General features: G+C 43.7%; 1 long non-coding RNA gene across 2 annotated transcripts in view; it reads right to left on the bottom strand.

Annotated features, from left to right (window-relative positions):
- Positions 1-7,883: 7,883 nt before the first annotated feature.
- Positions 7,884-20,836, bottom strand: part of LOC135385168 (uncharacterized) — an 87,498-nt gene continuing 74,545 nt past the window's right edge. For both annotated transcript variants that reach the window (XR_010420333.1, XR_010420332.1), the window contains exon 3: positions 7,884-15,788. This is a non-coding gene — a long non-coding RNA (uncharacterized LOC135385168). The remainder of the gene's footprint in view (positions 15,789-20,836) is intronic.

The following is a 20,836-nucleotide window of genomic DNA, read 5'->3' as shown; positions in this document are numbered from 1 at the left end:
TAGAAGAGTTCCCCATATTCTTTTTAGAATAGTTTTTAATCTTTTTAATTTTTAGAAGATACAGGGATTGTAAACCATGTTTTAAACTGATGTTTTAACATTTGTCCAATGCATTTATTAAACAACATATTCATTTTTAACTGGTTGCACCCAAACCAATGTTCTGATGTATGATTTCCCTTGTTGTCGATACACCATAAAAATTGGAATAATCATCATCAATGCAGGTTACTTCACAGCTGCCTCGACATACTCAAGAAATGGGTGCAGAACCTGCGTAATGCCCACAAACTTTGATTACCACAGCACCTCCAGAAAGTATGTGTCACATGGGATTTTTAAATGTATTCACAGTATATAATACCTTGTATTAACTGTTGTAGATCTAAGCCGTCTCTACAGTACACTCTCAGAAATTAGAACCGTGATAATTGTTTCAGTTAATAGGCATGCACATATATGCTATAAGAAGAAAATTATTTCTTGAGAATGCACTTCTCTGGCTACTGGTGTTGTTTACATCTACTGTTGATCACATTCATTTATCACATATTATATTCTTATATATATTATTATATTAAGACATATTTGATCACATTAAATTCAAAATTCATCATATATGAGAAAATACCAGGAGGGAAGTTGCTATTCATTGCTCATTCTAACCTAAAATTGAGTGTTACAAATTTAGAGAGAGTACCTGTCCATTGTCATTCCTAAAATATATATTGTCATTGTAGCAAGGTCATAAAACAATAAATGTAGTCTTTTGTGACCTCCCTGCATGTGACCTCCTGTTCATTGTATCCTGAAACGCATAAGTGCAAGAATTAACTTGAATAAACTTGATGTTGTATAAACTTGATATAAAATGTTGAATAAACTTGAACTTGTATATTCTCTTTACTCACCATCAGTGACCTTCTTTACAAAAGCATATCGTGTTAGATTTTTTTTTACAAGGATGCAACCCGAGGCAGGGAAATAAACAACAGACAACAATTTCCTCAGAGGAAATTGTTTCCATTGTTTTTCCATCTGAGGAAATTGTTGTCTGTTGTTTATTTCCCTGCCTCGGGTTGCATCCTTGTCATCACGAACCAGCTTGTCTGCGCGCTCTCTCTGTTGTAGATTTTTTTTGTTTACGTTTCACAGACGGGGTACACGAGGGCCGAAATGACAAAATCACAACTGTTTCAAGCTCCAAATCGTCCTGCTGCAATTATCCTGTTGCAGACCATACGTGTGTAGTGCAAGAAGGCCCTTGCACATCAAAATGTAAGATGGGAGTCACAGTTAATGCAAAGTGGTTCCTATGAGAGACTTCGATGCTGAACAAAATTGTGCAAACTGCGGAAGGTGCCATAGAAGATATTCAGAAAGCGTGTCTGGTCTCACAACGGTGCTACGACGCCCTCTTTTAGATGACGATGATACTCATTGGAGTTTGATGTGCAGCTGCATTTTTTGAACGTGCTCCACATAAAAAGCATGACAAAGTCAGCACTGGATAGCAGACCGCCGTTCCTAAGCAGCTTTGCTCACGCTGCAGTTGTATTCAGCAAAAGCATGTGAGTACTCGAGAAGGACATTCAGTTTGGCACAACCGCGCCTGCAAATAATCAGAACAAATGAAGGAAGAAACAAACAAACATAGAAGGGCTGTACTTCAAAAAGAGGTAAATCTTGTGTCTCAAGGAGGTGTTACCACTTTTAAGTAACTTAATTGATTAAGCTTACATCACTACCTGATTAACTGTCCTAACGAGCGTGTTCTAATTGCGTGAAGCAATTAAATTACGCTCACAACGTATTTGGGCTGCTTCGGTGTGTCCATATTTGCGAGGCAAAGGACCGCAGTCGTTCACAAAAAAACACTTTCTGCAGCGGTGCTTGATATAAATCATACGGAACCGATACACGGCCTAATAAAACAACGGCTGTGATTCTACAGAACGATCTCTTTCTGCCATGCGAGTATATCCTTTCCCGGACATCGTTTCTTGTTGAAATATTGGCTGGGAAACGTACTGTAGTACAATCCCCAGCGCTGCACTGCTGTGACGGTCTAGTTTCGGAATGCAAAACATAACGTAATTAAGAATCGAACGGCAGGACACCTGTGAAACACTGTTAGGATACATCAGTATACTGGCACCTTACAAAATTGTGTGATGACAAGCAACGATCAACGCCTGCAGCGCTATAAATACTCACAATCTCCGTTGCCTCCCATTGTTTTCTATGGGCGCACACTGCTCTTTAGGGCCTCCCAACATGGCGGCCCGAATGCACGCCTCTCCCCCACGAGCCCCTCTCCCATGCGCCATCCAGCCTTTATAGATAGAGATCAGTGGCTGGCGCGCGTCACTGCGCCTGCCAGTCAGTTCTACTGGCACCGTCCTAGCGTGAAGCCACAACCATCTGCCCGCTGGGACATTCCATCATCAAACCACTGATGGAGCGCTCAGTGCGTGCTACACCTACGTATTTCACTTCGGCCGCTCGCTCTAAACAGAAAGTGATCGTCAAAATCGCCGGTCAGGATTCATGTAGAGGAACACCACCACCTCTACATTTGGTGACCTAAACAACGAACGCCATGTTCGGCATAATTCGGCCCAGTACCATCCCAAATTTCTGCAAGACCACATTTGAAGCCATCACTCAAGGTTCGATGCACCGTTCTACCAAGGAACCGCTAGGCGACTATGTCAATTCACTGCGGCTCATTCAACGTACATAATCGCAAGTCGCAACGACTGGCTGCTCAACACCATGGTTCGCTCATCTACCCAGCTCACGTCGCAATGGTCTCTCACTCTGCGTCACGTCGCCACATGCTTCGCAATGGTACTCCTCGGGCTTTCACCAGCCCGAGCATCAAGCTCCCATACCGGTCGCAGTGCACCTCTGGCGACTGCATGGCCCCATCCTCATCGTCATGCCAGTCCCAAGAACCCTGCATGCCTTGCCTTCCCACCAGGCTTCGATACAGGGTGCTGGCAGCCCATCCAATGGCGCTCAAGAGGCACCGGGCCAACATTCCACCGGGGACCCGCACGGAGGCCACTGAGTTCTACTCCCGGTCTCCTCGTGCTTCGCCATGGTCTTCCCAAGCACTCTCCTTGGCAACAACATTAGCTCACTGCTCATGTTCTGTCGCTGCCATCTCCGCATCGCATCGGCCTACCTGCCTGCTCACCGCGTTGGCCCATCCCTGGATCCATTTGGGAAATGCTGCTGTGATGTACATCAATTTGCACAGTAGCCACGTAAGGAAGACCAATGGCTGGAAAGCGATGGTTCAGGAGGAACCACGGCTCTGGGAACGTATATTCTGTTAACTGTGTTCACCGTGCCCAGTAAGGGGAAATGGCTATCATGTACGTACCTCATGGAACTGTTACATTACCCCGTGCTGTAGTGTCGAATGTGACAAACGAAAATAAATGGGCAGCAAGCCGTTGCTCACACGACTGATTTAATGTTACCGAATGGATATTGTTCAACGGCGTAACGCGCGTGGGTCCCTGGGGGCGGAACGAGTATCGCACCCCCAAACACACGGCCCGTTCGTGCATCCATATACTGTACCCTATGTACTGTCATATACAGGATGTTTCCTTTTAATCTGAAACAAGTTTTCATAAAAAGGGGAGTTGCCTTAGGGCGGTTCTACTTTTGTCATTGGATTATTCGACGGGGCTGCTACTAGGAAACATTTTTTTTTCTCAATTAGGGGACTAATTAACATATATTTTAATCAACTCTTTCTTTATTGACTTTAGGGAGCACATTGCAATTGCAATATTAAAGCCTGATCACCACATGATCCGCTCGAACCACTGATGGAGCGCTCAGTGCGTGCTATACCTACGTATTTCACTTCGGCCGCTCGCTGTAAACAGAAAGTGATCGTCAAAATCGCCGGTCAGGATTCATGTAGAGGAACACCACCACCTCTACATTTGGTGACCTAAACAACGAACGCCATGTTCGGCATAATTCGGCCCAGTACCATCCCAAATTTCTGCAAGACCACATTTGAAGCCATCACTCAAGGTTCGATGCACCGTTCTACCAAGGAACCGCTAGGCGACTATGTCAATTCACTGCGGCTCATTCAACGTACATAATCGCAAGTCGCAACGACTGGCTGCTCAACACCATGGTTCGCTCATCTACCCAGCTCACGTCGCAATGGTCTCTCACTCTGCGTCACGTCGCCACATGCTTCGCAATGGTACTCCTCGGGCTTTCACCAGCCCGAGCATCAAGCTCCCATACCGGTCGCAGTGCACCTCTGGCGACTGCATGGCCCCATCCTCATCGTCATGCCAGTCCCAAGAACCCTGCATGCCTTGCCTTCCCACCAGGCTTCGATACAGGGTGCTGGCAGCCCATCCAATGGCGCTCAAGAGGCACCGGGCCAACATTCCACCGGGGACCCGCACGGAGGCCACTGAGTTCTACTCCCGGTCTCCTCGTGCTTCGCCATGGTCTTCCCAAGCACTCTCCTTGGCAACAACATTAGCTCACTGCTCATGTTCTGTCGCTGCCATCTCCGCATCGCATCGGCCTACCTGCCTGCTCACCGCGTTGGCCCATCCCTGGATCCATTTGGGAAATGCTGCTGTGATGTACATCAATTTGCACAGTAGCCACGTAAGGAAGACCAATGGCTGGAAAGCGATGGTTCAGGAGGAACCACGGCTCTTGGAACGTATATTCTGTTAACTGTGTTCACCGTGCCCAGTAAGGGGAAATGGCTATCATGTACGTACCTCATGGAACTGTTACATTACCCCGTGCTGTAGTGTCGAATGTGACAAACGAAAATAAATGGGCAGCAAGCCGTTGCTCACACGACTGATTTAATGTTACCGAATGGATATTGTTCAACGGCGTAACGCGCGTGGGTCCCTGGGGGCGGAACGAGTATCGCACCCCCAAACACACGGCCCGTTCGTGCATCCATATACTGTACCCTATGTACTGTCATATACAGGATGTTTCCTTTTAATCTGAAACAAGTTTTCATAAAAAGGGGAGTTGCCTTAGGGCGGTTCTACTTTTGTCATTGGATTATTCGACGGGGCTGCTACTAGGAAACATTTTTTTTTCTCAATTAGGGGACTAATTAACATATATTTTAATCAACTCTTTCTTTATTGACTTTAGGGAGCACATTGCAATTGCAATATTAAAGCCTGATCACCACATGATCTGCTCGAACCACTGATGGAGCGCTCAGTGCGTGCTATACCTACGTATTTCACTTCGGCCGCTCGCTGCAAACAGAAAGTGATCGTCAAAATCGCCGGTCAGGATTCATGTAGAGGAACACCACCACCTCTACATTTGGTGACCTAAACAACGAACGCCATGTTCGGCATAATTCGGCCCAGTACCATCCCAGATTTCTGCAAGACCACATTCGAAGCCATCACTCAAGGTTCGATGCACCGTTCTACCAAGGAACCGCTAGGCGACTATGTCAATTCACTGCGGCTCACTCAACGTACATAATCGCAAGTCGCAACGACTGGCTGCTCAACACCATGGTTCGCTCATCTACCCACCTCACGTCGCAATGGTCTCTCACTCTGCGTCACGTCGCCACATGCTTCGCAATGGTACTCCTCGGGCTTTCACCAGCCCGAGCATCACGCTCCCATACTGGTCGCAGTGCACCTCTGGCGACTGCATGGCCCCATCCTCATCGTCATGCCAGTCCCAAGAACCCTGCATGCCTTGCCTTCCCACCAGGCTTCGATACAGGGTGCTGGCAGCCCATCCAATGGCGCTCAAGAGGCACTGGGCCAACATTCCACCGGGGACCCGCACGGAGGCCACTGAGTTCCCCTCCCGGTCTCCTCGTGCTTCGCCATGGTCTTCCCCGGCACTCTCCTTGGCAACAACATTAGCTCACTGCTCATGTTCTGTCGCTGCCATCTCTGCATCGCATCGGCCTACCTGCCTGCTCACCGCGTCGGCTCATCCCTGGATCCATTTGGGAAATGCTGCTGTGATGTACATCAATTTGCACAGTAGCCACGTAAGGAAGACCAATGGCTGGAAAGCGATGGTTCAGGAGGAACCACGGCTCTTGGAACGTATATTCTGTTAACTGTGTTCACCGTGCCCAGTAAGGGGAAATGGCTATCATGTACGTACCTCATGGAACTGTTACATTACCCCGTGCTGTAGTGTCGAATGTGACAAACGAAAATAAATGGGCAGCAAGCCGTTGCTCACACGACTGATTTAATGTTACCGAATGGATATTGTTCAACGGCGTAACGCGCGTGGGTCCCTGGGGGCGGAACGAGTATCGCACCCCCAAACACACGGCCCGTTCGTGCATCCATATACTGTACCCTATGTACTGTCATATAGGGACAGCACGCTAAAGTTTACGGCCGACACCCGCGCCCCCACTAGGCGAAATGTGGGTAACCTCCTGGTACCTGCCGCGCAGTCACGTACAACTGCATCCATTTCGATCACCGCTCGGAAGGGTTGAAGTTAGCTAAAGCTGGTTACGACACCGAGACCGTGATACAACAACAGTCAGACGGCTCGAGAGACATTTACGTTCACGTTTTGTGAATGGGTTCTGGACGAAAACGGAAGAACGGCGGCTATTGCTGCGTAGTAAGCTGCCATAACAACAGGGCTCCCGTCAAGGGAAAGCAACCTGCCATAAAGTTTTATGCTTTCCCTTTTCCTTTAATGTAATGTAAGTTCAATGTAATTTAGAAACTGGTAAATCAACTATTAGGTGGTCTTATGCTTGTTCCTCAGATATTATTATTATTATTATTTTTTTGTATATTGCCTAGGATTTGGCAGCAAATGTTCCTGTTTCCTAGGATATTTGGAGCAAAGCAGAAGCGCACGCAAACAAGCGACCAGTCACATGTCAGTCTGGCTGTGCCGTATTTGCAAAGAACGGCGGAGAATAATAGTACCGGGTTATGTGTGGTTTTATTGCACGTTATGTGAGCGATGGGTTCAAGGGGGTTGCATAGGAGCCTACGAGCTTTACATTGTATGATTGGATTGCAAAAACTAATTTGTATAGTTAATTACCACGGCGTGTCTCATATTTCCCAACTCGATGTCTTGTCTCGCCCCGAGGGTTGGGCAAGGTGAGACAACCTGCATTTTTGAATTTCTTGTTCTGTTATCTTAGACCGCCTAAATCCGTTCTGCGTTTATAGGTTAGAAGCTCTAGACCCCTGAGAATTCCTATGGCTAGATGTTCTTTTTCTTTTTTTGAAAACACGAAAAATTTAAAATTTCATATTCAAGTGCAAATTTCTGCCTCATTTTGCCCCACCTTACCCTACATGTGTTCGTCTGCACCAGACACTGTGCTGTCAGTTTCGATTTTCCGTCACTGAAGACTTCCTCGCGTACGGCTTTCACGTGTTTTGCATTCCGGAGCAGATTTCCTTTCTTGACAGTACTTCCACAGAAGTAGTCTGGAAGGTCAATGGGAGGAAAGCCGCCAAATAAAACACGCGTGACTGCACGTACGCCGTGATACTGTTCAAAACGTACCAAAGCAATGAGCGGCTCCGTGTGGTACTGAGTCAAAATGTACGGAGTCACCATAGAGGGCGCGCTCAGGGAAACCACTTCTAAACTATGCGTAATTATCTCACGAAATTTGCACTTCCCAAAGGAAATAATTAGCATGAATGTTCCTGAAGGTACTGTGTTCATATCACGTGGTAAAAGAATTTATGTTCAACGTGTGCACATTACCTGTGCTATATTTTTCTTAAATTGTCCTCAATTTGGCAACTATGTGCATTTTATGTGGTAAAAACTATTGCAGCAAGCACACGTGCAAAGAACATACATACTCATAATGGTTCGTCTTCGTTTATTATTTGGCCCCCACCATCACAAAGCTTGAAATGTATCTTGTTGCTTTCACACGTCAGGTGCCACAGAGTGCACTGCAGTCCTCTTCATGAATGAATCGATGTGCGATGGTGTATGTTCTTGAGAGGTGTCAATAAGGAGTAAGCTGACACAGTTCATCTATGTTCAATATGCTATGTTATGAGAGAGAGAGAGAGAGAGAGAGAGTGATTATGGGTTTAATGGCACAAAGGCAACAAAGGCCATCGAGCGCCAAAACTATGGTGAGTGTGTGGTGGTGTGGTGAGAGAGAGAGAGAGGTTATGGGAGAGATGAGTCGCTGTGGTCAAAAGCACACGGAACTGTTACCACACAATAGCGTTCTCCTCTCTCATGACAGCGTTGATGCCGAATAAGAGATGTTCGCTGGGTGAACGCCTTGTTGCAGATGGTGCACTGGAAGGGTTTCTGTCCAGTGTGTGTCCTCTCATGCCTTACAACATCAGAGCTCCTAGTTGATATGTATGGGCAGAAATTGCACATGTAATGTCCGTCTCGCTTTGCTGGCCCTGAAAACACACGCAAAAATAAAATCGTGTTTAGTGGTGGGAAAACAACAGCAACATAGTTAGGAGAAGGTCTTATGCAACTGGTATAGTAACAGGTTTGTCATCTGATGTCTCTGAGGTGCTGCAGCACCATAGAAATGAATGAAGGGAGTGGCGCACTGGGCCACACTGACTGTACAGCTCCAGGACGGAGATGCTGCTGCTGATGATTAGAGTCTTTATGGCTTAGAAACTATGGTAGGAGGGAGATGTGGTGCAACACTACACTTCATATCTTCACTACACTTGAATGATTTTCAACACGGCTTCCGAAGAGGACTTTCAACTGGAACATCTTCGCTCAAACAGAAAGAATTAATACCTCGAAACCTTCAATCTAAGTTATTATCCCAAGCATTTGAGCAAGGTTGAGCATGTGGTGCAAACTTAACTACCATGGAGTACGAGGTATCGCCTTAAACTTAATACAGTCACACCTAAAACACTGTAAACAATATGCACACTTGGGATGTCAGATTGAATCATCTATTGAAAATGTTGATGATGATGATGATGATTGGGATTTTTTTGGCGCAGCGACAACGAAGGTCATAATGCGCCAAGGTTGGTGAAAGTTAAAATATATTGAAAATGTTACTTGTGGAGTACAACAAGGAAGTGTACTGAGACCTCTTCTGTTTATTGTGTCCTTGAATGACTTGGTTAACTTAGCTATCAACTGTGAATTCATTTTATATGCAGACAGCATGAGTGTATTTCTCAGTGGCTACGACATAGATTTATTAATAGATACTGCAAATTAGGTGCTCCGTAACCTGGCAAAATGGGTTAGCTTGAAGTTGAACGATGAAAGATGAATGTCACTGAAAAGGTTAGCCAGCTGTAGGACTTGAACCCACATCTTCTGGATTACCAGTTGCCGCTTGCCAATTGCCGCTTGCGTCGATCCCGCCGTATGAATGTGTGAGCAAAAATGTAAGAGTGAAAGGAGGATGAGAGAGAGAGTGGCTGGTTTGTCCCTTCAGATGACGCACCCTTGGAAGTCGCTGAGGAGGCGTGTTAGCTTAGCTCAATTGGTAGAGCCCTGGACCGGTAATCCAGAATATGTGAGTTCGAGTCCAACAGCTTGCTAGCCTTTTCAGTGACTTTCATCTTTCATTGTTCATTTCTTAAGCAATTTGAGGCTTTGTATGTGTTTGTCCTTTCTATGTTGTTCAGGCCTCAGAACATCAGTTCTCTCTAGCTTGAGGTGTTTATGAATTAACACTAGCAAGAATAAAGTTATTTTTTGCCCTCAAAATATTTTTGTTAATTTAAATAAAGAGATAATGTATCACAATTTCCCTCTTGATGATAGTGAAGTTCGTGAAATGCTTAGGGGTTATCTTTAATGAGAAGTTACTCTGGGACCAGCACACAGAGTATGTCCAAAACAAACTGCCCAAAATTTTCAATATCACCTCTAGATATTGACTCATGTTCCCCTTTTCGTGTTAAATTAAACAGGTGTGAGAAATATGCGTGCACGGTTTAGGACCTGCCAACAAACAGGGATGCTACAAAGTTAGAATGGGTGCAAAATGCTGCAGCACGGTTTGTGACTGGTGAGTACGGTATTAGTTTTAGTGCGACATGCGCTACAGAGTACTTAAACTGAGAACTTCTTGAAGTATGATGGAGGAAATTATGTCTAGAGCTTTTTCATAGTATCTTCCACTCCAAAACCAGTATTGGCAGGGACAGGTACTTCCTAGCTTCACATTACACATCTGAACACTTGGATTCCCCATACAAGGTGCGTGAATATGCTTGTGCCACGGACACATTTAGAATGTCTTTTTCCCCCAAAACGATTAGGGATTGGAACCATTTGCCGTCTTCTATCGTCACAGCTTTGTCTAATGAGACCTTCTTCTCCATGCTGACCTAGATTATTAGTCGGAAGTGTGGGTAAATATGGTAGACTTCTTGAAGAACTTTTGTATTGTGTATGTCAGTCATTGTTGTTGGGCTTTTGTTGTGAGCTGGCCTGATGTTATTGCTTGTTTTCATGTGTGTAACCCCCTAATTGTAATGCCGAAAGGCGCTGTGGGTATGAAATAAACAAATAAATAAATAAAAAAATTTACTGTACAATCACTACTTATGTGTCACTTAAACTACGGTCACCCACTACGGGGAACTACATCGGGGGAAATTTAAATTGACTCTTAATCATGCAAATGGTGATTTGAACTGTACTCAACATTGGTCACCATGAGCCTACAGAAAGGACGCATGACATTCGACGAGTAAATCAATGGAAACTACCACAATTAAGAGCTAACCATGGTTTACAGACTCTTTCCTATACACTACCATCTCTCCTCAACAGATTATCTAACCATAACTTTGAAATCAATACTCATTTTCTGGGTTGCAAGCAGTGGCTTAGTTAGCTATTTGCACAGTTGAAGTATATATGTTTATACATCTCTCTCTTGCTGATATGATATATTACTTATGTATTGAAAGTCTGTTTATACATAAATATGTGTTGCATTTGTCATATTATTTTGCTTAGTGTAGCCCGTCAGGCTGTAACCAGCTTTTTCTCCCAATTCCACGTCAACTTTCAGACCAAATAAAGGCTTTTAATTCATTCATTCACCATACGTGACAACCTGATGCCACACCTCAAAAGATGATGATGATGATGATGATTCAGGTTTTCTTGGCGCTTAAGCAACGAAGGCCATACCACCTCAAAAGTAATAAACTTACAAAAATTCAATTTCTTTTATGTGATAATCCTGAAGGTGGTCAATTACATTTTCAAGACTCAAAGCCCTAATTCACAATAGTTATTACAACCCGACTAGAACAGGAATTCTACAGAATTCCCAACTGATTACTAGAATTTCAACTTGTTTCATCTGAAATAACTAGAATCTCATTTTCGTGTAGTGTGTCACTGCCATGCATAGAAGTTGAGGCAGCGCTGGTTTGTACATGTCCATATCTGATGCAGTAACATGAATTAAAAGAAAAGATACGCAGAACAGGCTGCAGCTATCAGCCACTTAACCACACAAACTTAAGCCTGGGATGAGTGCTGTAGCTTATCCTGTGAATATTTTGCCCCAGCTTTTCACCATGACTTGTAAATATTGAGGAACATCTGTTTTGCTTTTCATACATATCAGTGTGTTCTCAACATGTGATGCATTCAGGGATAGACAACAAAAAAAGTAATTCACGTATCTCTACATAAGCGTATCAGTGAACACATAAGGCACATATTATCTATGTATATAGCACTTGAATATAGTTCATGGGTGAACAAATGTATGGATTGTGTTGAGCTGCTGCCAAGCCTTCACTGCTGATGTGATTTCCTGGAAGGGAGAAATAGACTACGTATTGAAGTCTGCTACATTACACAATATACAAAATGTCAACAGTGTCGCTGACTAAAAAGTTAACTTTGCATTCTTGAACTTCAACACTCACAATAAGGCTGAACTGAAAATGCGTTGACCGAGACAAAATATGCATAGGAATGTGGACAGCTGATGTGTGTCCCAGATTTGGCACAAGTGTAATGCACAAATATTATTAGAACACTAACTTTCTAACCAATTTCTTACTCACTTCTCCTTACACACCCAGTCACAGTACATGAGTGCCTGTGCAAGTGAAGGGCTTTGACACGTAATTTAACATTGGCTGCGGAGTAAATCCTCCGTCACTTTGATGAAGGTACTTTAGAGAGCATGTGACAATAACACATCATAGCTAGAGGAAGTGCATGACACACCCAAGAAACTATTACCGTTACCATCTGGCAATAGTCATGTGGGTGCTTTGCAGAGTCAAAAAGAAAGAACAAAATCTCTGGTCAGAAAGACAAATGTTGCCTTTATATGAGAACAGTGCCTGCCGGGTTTGTTTTTGCTTCCACTTATTTATGCTTAGAAATATTGCCAGTGCAACCAGCATTTCAATTCCCTTCACACGGTTCATTTTTTTAAAGTTTTCACTCGCTGAACTTGTTCGACATGCTAACAATCTTTGTTTTAGACCAAGTACACCAAGTACACATTTACGGAACTCCATACTCCCTATCATTTTGTTCATCAACATCAACATTAATGGCATGCACAGTACGTATCTGGGCAGTTTTTTGCTGCTTCTGGTCAACTCAGAATCAGCACTTCATTAATTAAAATCAATCACTACAAAGTCAGTAATTTGTCTTTTCTACAGGGTGCCATGGACGACATGATAAGTGCATGTAGAGCCTATAAGAGATGGGCAGTATTTAAATACATTGTATTTAAAATATTATTTAAAATATGTACTTAAATACAGGCAAGAAAAATGTATTTATATTTAAATACCATTTTAGGCACATTTATATCTAAAATACACTTAAATACACATATCTCATCCTTCCGTATTTGTGGGCTTCTCTCGACGTCCACATTGTTAGCCTCCAGCGATGAAGGGTATCTTGGTTAGAGGCTACAGGTCACTCATCCCGTGTGTTTGGGGAAAACAGCACAATGTGCGAATGAGGGCATCGCCACCCCCGTTGCTTCAGTCTTGGAAGCGGGGAGAGAAATGAGAACACCAATTTGGGAAAGATGTGATTCGTAACCCTCTTGCGTCACTTGACAAAGTCTGTTATCTAAAGGGAACCCCTAAAATGCAATCGTTAGCAGCAATTCTACTCAGTCATTCACTGGGAACTCAGGAGAATGGCTGCAGCGCACCGGACAATTTTTTACTAGAGTCGCTAAATAAGCTTCGAGTCACTAAATAGCTTATTAGTGACCCTATTTGTGACGGGGAGTGTTTCACTGTCGTCGCTGAAGATGGAATGTCGAAGGAGGCAAGGAAGCTGGAGTATGCGATTGGGCGGAAACATCTCCTTGAGTCGGAGGAGCAGCAGGGGGGAGGTAGGGACTGGACAGGACAGACAGCAAACAAGAACTGACAACAACGACTCAAAACCAGCAAATGAGCAAATGAACACTATACTCAACATAGAGAAAGTGGAAGAAGCGATAACAAGTTCATTAGCTGGTTTTGAGTCGTCGTCGGTTCTTGCCCCGTGTCTGTCCTGTCTAGCACCCCTCTCGCTGCTTCTGAGACTCAAGGAAATGTTTCCGTTCCATGAAAAGTCGGTCCACACAAGATGCTGAAATCATCACACTGCATCATGGGAAAGTAAAGAAGTATGTGGGCATTGTGTCCAGTCGAGATGCATCCACAGGTGCTTCATTTATTATAGAATTTTAAAGAATAATGTCCCTGGACGGCTCAAAGTATTTACGGAAGTAGTTACAGTATTTAAATACTGTCTTAATGTATTTATATTTTGTATTTAATTACTTTCATCATAAAGTATTTATAGGCAGTATTTAAATACATGAAAACAGGTAGTATTCTGTATCTATATTTAAATACCCGAAAAGTGTATTTATGCCCATCCCTGACACGGCATCACAGAAAAATAAAGAAACATGTGGGCATTGTGTGCAGCAGACATGCATCCACAGGTAGCTCTATTTATACACTAATTTAAAAGAATAATGTGCCTGGACGTCTCAAAGTATTTACGGAAGTAGTTATAGTATTTAAATATTTTCTTAATGTATTCATCTTTTGTATTTAACTACTTTCATCATAAAGTATTTATAGGCAGTATTTAAATACATGAAAACATGCAGTATTTTGTATTTGTATTTAAATACCCGAAAGGTGTATTTATGCCCATCCCTGGAGCCTATAGATGAGCAGGACTGGCAAAGAAGGCAGGCATGTTCCAGTGTGCCACTGGAAGGGGAACCAAACAGATTGTGCAACATATTCCAATTTGCATGCTTCACGACAGAAGGTTAAGATAGCCAAATATGCAATTTCTTTATCTCTAGTGAGCGTATTTATCAAGGGACAATGCTCTCACAAAGCTTCCACGTATCACAGCTGTCCTTAGGGACTTGAGATCAGGAACGTTCTATACTTGGGAACGAGCGGGGACCCGTTGTGACAAGCTGTGGTGCTCTGAGTCTACTGTACTTTTCACACACAGTGACCTCGTCAGGATGCACATGGCACTATGGAAACAGCAATGCGAGATACATATTCATCTTCATTCACAGAGCAATAATGTGCTCAAAAGATAGTGTGCTTACAAAATGGTACACTGCACACTTTTGGTATGGAGATGGTAGTGACAGTGATTGGGGTTTTTATTAATGTGCAAACGTACTGTACTATGACACGTTGATGGGCATAGCGTCAAAATGACATGTGGCTTTGCATCGCAAGGCAGATCATGGATATGAAAGAGTGCAGTGAAGGTCTTGTGTGGTTTGCAGTCATTCAGTGTTCTTAGAACCAGTAATTTTTTTTAAACTTTCAACATAATACAGCACAGCAGAAAAAAAATACATACTTCACTCTCACTTTAAGCATCAACCCGAATGTATTACCTGAGGTCAATGATGTTGATAAGAGACAATATTGCTACACAGAGCACCCGAACCAGATGAACATCCACGTTTAGTCAAATTTACTTACATCTTTTCTCTAATTCTAATCTAATCTAGATACCACATATTCACCTGATTGTGAGTGGCAGAACTAAAATGACAGGTGCAAAAAGCCTGTATTTATTACAAAGAGCTTGCTAATTATAAATGTGACTGTATAGCCATGTTTATAGATTTTAAAAAATGTGAACCTGAATGTAGTGATGACAAAATACCAACATTAGTATGTGGCTACACCATTGGTGGTCCTGATACTTCAGAAACCGAACCAACTGGAATGTATTTCACATCAACATGCATTTAATGAAACACAATTTCCAGTTGGCAGTCTGTTAAATTTCCCCTCTTTCTTTTATGACTCGAAGAAAGCTATAAAAACAAGTGTGCAAGCAGAGTGCAAGCAGTGTGCAAGCAGCAAGTGTGCAAGCACTTTGTGCAAGCAGATCAAATAGGGTCCGTATATGTTCATTTTTGTGTGCAGGGCTGAACTTTGCAACACCCAGATACGGTATGAAGTATTGATGCTGTGGTATGATGAACCCGATGGCAAAACTACACCTCCATAACTTCACAGCCTGCAGGACAGATGCCTCAAACAAACAGTAGGCTGAAGCAGTAACGAAACAACACGGGTACAGTGAAGAACATGCTTTTTTGAGGTGCACTCCTTTATGCTGTGGCTGTCGCTGGACTTCATGGGTTTTGGCTACCACATTGTACTTGTGCCTCAGCTTTCAATGTCTTGTTGCTATGTTTGCAAGTCCCATCCTTGTTTCTTTTTCATTATTCTTCTGTCCTGTGGGAAGAGAAGTACAACTTTGTGATGAAACCCTGTAAAAAACTTTCAGTTCCAAACATGTTGTGAAAGCAGGTAACTTAACTTGCACACATTAATCAGCACACAAATTTCCTCTGTACTCAATATTTTTTAGAGGAATGAACACACTCAAATATAGCCACGTGTGTTCCCGCTCGACTCGCTCCGAGGAGGAGGAGAAGACATCATTGGTGATGTCAATACGGTCCAAAGGGTACAACCGCGCTTCTGTCGAGGTAAGTGCTGACCAGTTCTCTTTATTTATTTATTTTTTATTGCTTTCTTCCTGTCCAGCGGTGCATAATGGAGGACATCGAAGTGCTTGTGGAATATTGATACATGTTCCCACTTTCAGAGTGAGAAACTGGGACCTTGCAGGTATGCAGAATGATGAGAGCTGTACGCTGTACGGTCTTACGGTCTTAATTGTACGGGCTTTACGTGTCGGCAGGCACAAATTTAATCGATGTTGTTGGTCGCCATGCGGTAACGAAACAAAATGCGCTGGAACGGCTCGGATGAAATCAAACACCTGGCATGTTTATGTCGTCCATTTTTGTAGCCTGCCTCGATTCATTCTCATTGTTTAGCTCTATGATTGGTAAGTTGACCATAAATTGTAGCGGTTTTGTAGCATTGCTTGGCTCTGTAGGGTCTTTGCACGAGTCAATGGATGGTTTACAACCAATCTCTGGACAACGTCTGCTGCCGCGACGTGCAGACGACAGCATTGTGTTGGGTTGCTGCTGCTGATTGGTACTTTCATGGCGCAGCAGCGACAGAGGCTTTAAACGTGTTAGGTTGCACTGAATCGTGTCTCAAAACGTATTAGCAAGAACACACCTCCAGCTGAATGAGACATTAACTGAATGATCAATCAAGTTGTTAATGGTCATAGCCATGTGCCAATCATTTTGAAGCATGCACTGAAGCCACGCTTAGTGTTGAACTGTGTTTACACTCATTGCGATCACGCAACAGAACAACAGTAACAATCATCCCGATAAGGAAGACGGCAGATATCACAGACACGGACAGAACAGAGTTGAACTGGTAACTGAAGTTTATTTCCACAACCAACCTACTCCGGAAAGTCGTGGAGACAAAAGTGAGCTCAAGCATGCACAGGCTGAGCAATATTTGTCTAAGGTTGTTCGGGGTGTTCTCAATGATGGTGGCCTCAACAATCTCATTGCCAAACTATAGTCCCTAGAAAAATGTATAGTCTACCGACCGCGCTCATCTTTCGATGCAATGCAGGGCGGTGGCTTGGATGAAGGCTTAGGGGGGCGCTGTGCACGGTGGCGTGCTGTGTTGTCGTTGCGCTGCACGGACATGACCTGTGAATTTCAAGTATTTTTGAAGTTTTGGGAGGTTCGTCTCCTGTCCTTACTGCCACAAATTATATTCAGGGTGTCTACCAAACTGTAGCCTTCAAAATCCCTGACCTTTCCAGGTTTTCCCTGACTATTTCAAGCAAATTCCCTGACAAAAACAAAAGGGAACTTGGTGCCTCGTGCTACGTTTTGATACACATCCCTCATAAAACAGACCATTTATTATGTATTAGTGAGGCTATCCTAATTTTCTACCTGAGAGCTTGTCATACTGGCGAACTTCTACTCATGGTAACGTTGTTGAGGCATCGCCGCTCAACCACCGGTCAACACTTGCGATTCGCCATGCGTCATCACGGCACCTGCCTGCGATTTTTTCTGACTTCAGCAGCTTTTTGACCATATTCCCTGACAATCCCCTGACTTTTCCAATTACATGAAAATTCCCTGACAATTCCCTGTTTTCCAGGTTTTCCAGGTTGGTAGAAACCCTGATATTTGTGAAGCCTTCTGGAAATAGGTATGTCATTGTGAAATGAAATCTTGTAGTGTTTACAGTGCCTCGACCGCTGGGAAGAAACCGGTACATCAAGTGTCCTTGGTATGGCATCAAAAGAACAAATTCTTAATTTCTTCAGTGTCTACTTGGGACAGTACGTATGGCAGCTTGTCAACCCTCTGCCAGCTCTTGCAGATGTCGGCCATTTTGGAGTGCCGTGCCAGCTTTCTATCGTGGCATTTAAGGAAGAGGATGTTTCTACAAGAGCTGAAACAGTGTTTCGGGCCTTTGGAGCCTTCGGGAGCACACAAAGTACAAATGCAGGGTACTTCGTTTGGCCTAGGCTGAGACATACCACCAAAACCCGCACGTTTCTGACTACTGCACACGCAGTCGGTGAACTCATTTGGGATGTGAAATTCATATCATCCTTCGTCTTCCAGAGCCACATCTTTATGAGGAACCAGATTCTTGAGTCCACTTGAGCGGTCACGAGACAGCGTTTTCCAAAGAAAATGGAGAAATGGAAATCTCATAACAGCAACATTTTACTGACTGAATGTGGCGAGGTCTCGACAAACAGTCTGGAGGTGCTGGATAAGGGTTCCAAGTGCTGCATCCCTACATTTTTCTCGAAGCTGCACTTAATGGACATGGTGCACGAGGTCAGCAAACGTGTCTAGGAAGTATACAGGCGCCAGTATACTGAACAGGCCATTGAGGTTGTGAGGGGTGCGAACAGAGATCAAAACAAGGTCGGCTAACCAAAGGCATCGTTCAGGAATTAAAAGGCAAAATGAATCACCTTCTCCTGGCGGATAAGTCAGGAAAATTTGTTGTAATTGGGGATAAGGCCTTTAAGGAAAAAGAAAGAGGCAGCATTGCAAAAAAAAATATAAACCAGCGAAAGGGAGACGCAGTAGGGAGATAAAAAGTAGGGCCAGGAAGTGGTTTGAAAACAATGAGTTAGGGCAGTGTTTCCCAAACTTTTGGCGGTGACGGACCCCCGGAAGCGATGAGAACCAATTCACGGACCCCCCCCCCCACGCACACACACACCATCACAGCCAGTGCATAACCAGCAACCTCGTCAGCTGCTGCGTGCTTTCGATACAGCTTCACAAACGATTCCGGGCTGGTTTCTTCCTCTTGTTTGTAGTATATGTATGACGCGGACAAACGTGCATTGCAGGACTTTTCTATCAGAAATTAGAATCTAGCCGTTGAAGCATGCTTGTAGCAATTTTGGAAGTTCTGGGTGTTTGGAAATCGGGAAGCATGTATGAGCGCGTGTTTGTGGGGACGAAAATCCTCACTGAAATGTGAGAGACGGTCGCGGACCCCCAGGGGTCTGCGGACCACACTTTGGGAAACACTGAGTTAGGGCAATATGTAAATCTGTTGAAAAAGGCTCCGGGCTTCTATTTGAGTGCCTTCTACGCAGTGAAAATTCATAAGGTAGGGAGTCCTTTGAGGTCCATAGCATCAGAGATAGGTTGTTTGCAAGGCGTGGTTAGTACTTTTCTCTAGAGCAAGCTAGCACTTTTAAGTGTAGATGATCTGTTCCAAATTTAAAAAATTTGGAAGGGGTTATTGCACAAATTGAGAATTTTAAAGGGAAGGAAATGAAAATTTTGTCATTGTATGTGAAGGACTTATATTACAGCATTCCACAAGGTAAACTGATGCAAATTGTAGAAGAAAGCATCGATCAATTTGGGTTGGCGAGGTTTCAGAATTTGTCAGGTTGTTCTTCCCAACAACCTTTGGACCTACTGCGGTTGTACTTGGACTCAACCATGGTGGAAGTAAAGGGAAAAATTTTCATTCAAAAGAGTGGTGTTCGTATTGGGTCGCGAATCACACCGAGCACGCTTTTTATGGCCAACGTGGATCGCGAAGTTAAAATGAATTTAGAAAATAGTAACTTAGGAGTTAGAGGAATATGGAGGTATGTAGATCATTTCTTGCTTTTTGCTCCAAGGAAATTGCAGGTGCACATAGTAAGGAACTTGTTTGAAACAGTGAAGGATAACGGACGTATTTTGGTTACCGTTTCCATTTTCGTTACTGTTATATTTTCGTTTGCGTTATCCGTTTCTGATACCGGCCTTTCAATTTCGTTTCCTTTCGTCTCCGTTCCTGTTTCCGGTAATGGAACAGTTGTCACAGAGCTGCGGGAGGACAGCCCGTCTGGCTCTATCAGCACCCTGTTTTGCCAAGTGCTGCTTCGGTGTCACGTGTACACACTAAACAAGTAATTTTACGTCGTTGGGATGCGCACATCTTGCAAGATAAAAAAAATATATATATGTGTAGAAACATGTTCAGTCTTCAGTCACTCGGAGTCCAGCAACTCAAGATGGGCATAACTTTAATCCAATGTCGCATTCATAAGTGGACGCTCTCGATAGTAAATAATACCGCCATGGCCACAGTGAAAAGAAAAAAAAAGACAAAATAAGTAACTAAAAATCATAGGCTGGCATCCTCGTGCTATGGTGGAGTATAGTCACGTGTCGATGTCATCGAGTTATGAGGACTGGGGAGAGGTAAGTGAGGGATGTACCCTCGAGATCCATTTTGCGCTTTCTTTCCGTGCTCTCATGTAGTATTTATACGAGTCATCAAAATACAAAAAAGATAAAAATAAAAAGTCACTCAAATGTCATCGTACAACAGGAATAGCCATTACCCGAATTCAATGCTGGACGATAAATTCGTTTCTGTTTCTGTTAATGGAGGACTGTGGTATGCGTTTCCATTATCGGAGCGCTTCAGACACACGCACACGCCTACGGGCGGCAAGAACGATGTACACGATTTATGCTTTTTTTTTTCTTTCTTTTTCGTCATGTCTGTGGAAATGTTCCTCGTAGCTGGATGGGTGACCTAAGTTGCCAAAACTTTCGGAAGAAAGCATGGCGTGGTTTGGCTTGTCACAGCAAAATTTCACAAGTTACAACTTTTGACGGGGACGAGGATGGTTGTGTTATAAAAGGGGGGATGTTTCACAAATAAAAGTCTGTGGTTGGCAGTACAGTGCTGTGTTTGTCTGTCCTTTGTGCTTTTTGTTGTTCCCTCGCACTGGGGGTTCTTATCGCTCTTAATATAATATCTTAGCCCTATCAAGAAGAAACTGTCTGCAGAAACACACTGCAAACTTCAGGAGCAGTTTCGGCTTTTACTCA

This window comes from Ornithodoros turicata, chromosome 2 (genome assembly GCF_037126465.1).
Source record: "Ornithodoros turicata isolate Travis chromosome 2, ASM3712646v1, whole genome shotgun sequence".
NCBI lineage: Eukaryota > Metazoa > Arthropoda > Arachnida > Ixodida > Argasidae > Ornithodoros > Ornithodoros turicata.
This window is presented reverse-complemented; position numbering and strand designations above follow the sequence as displayed.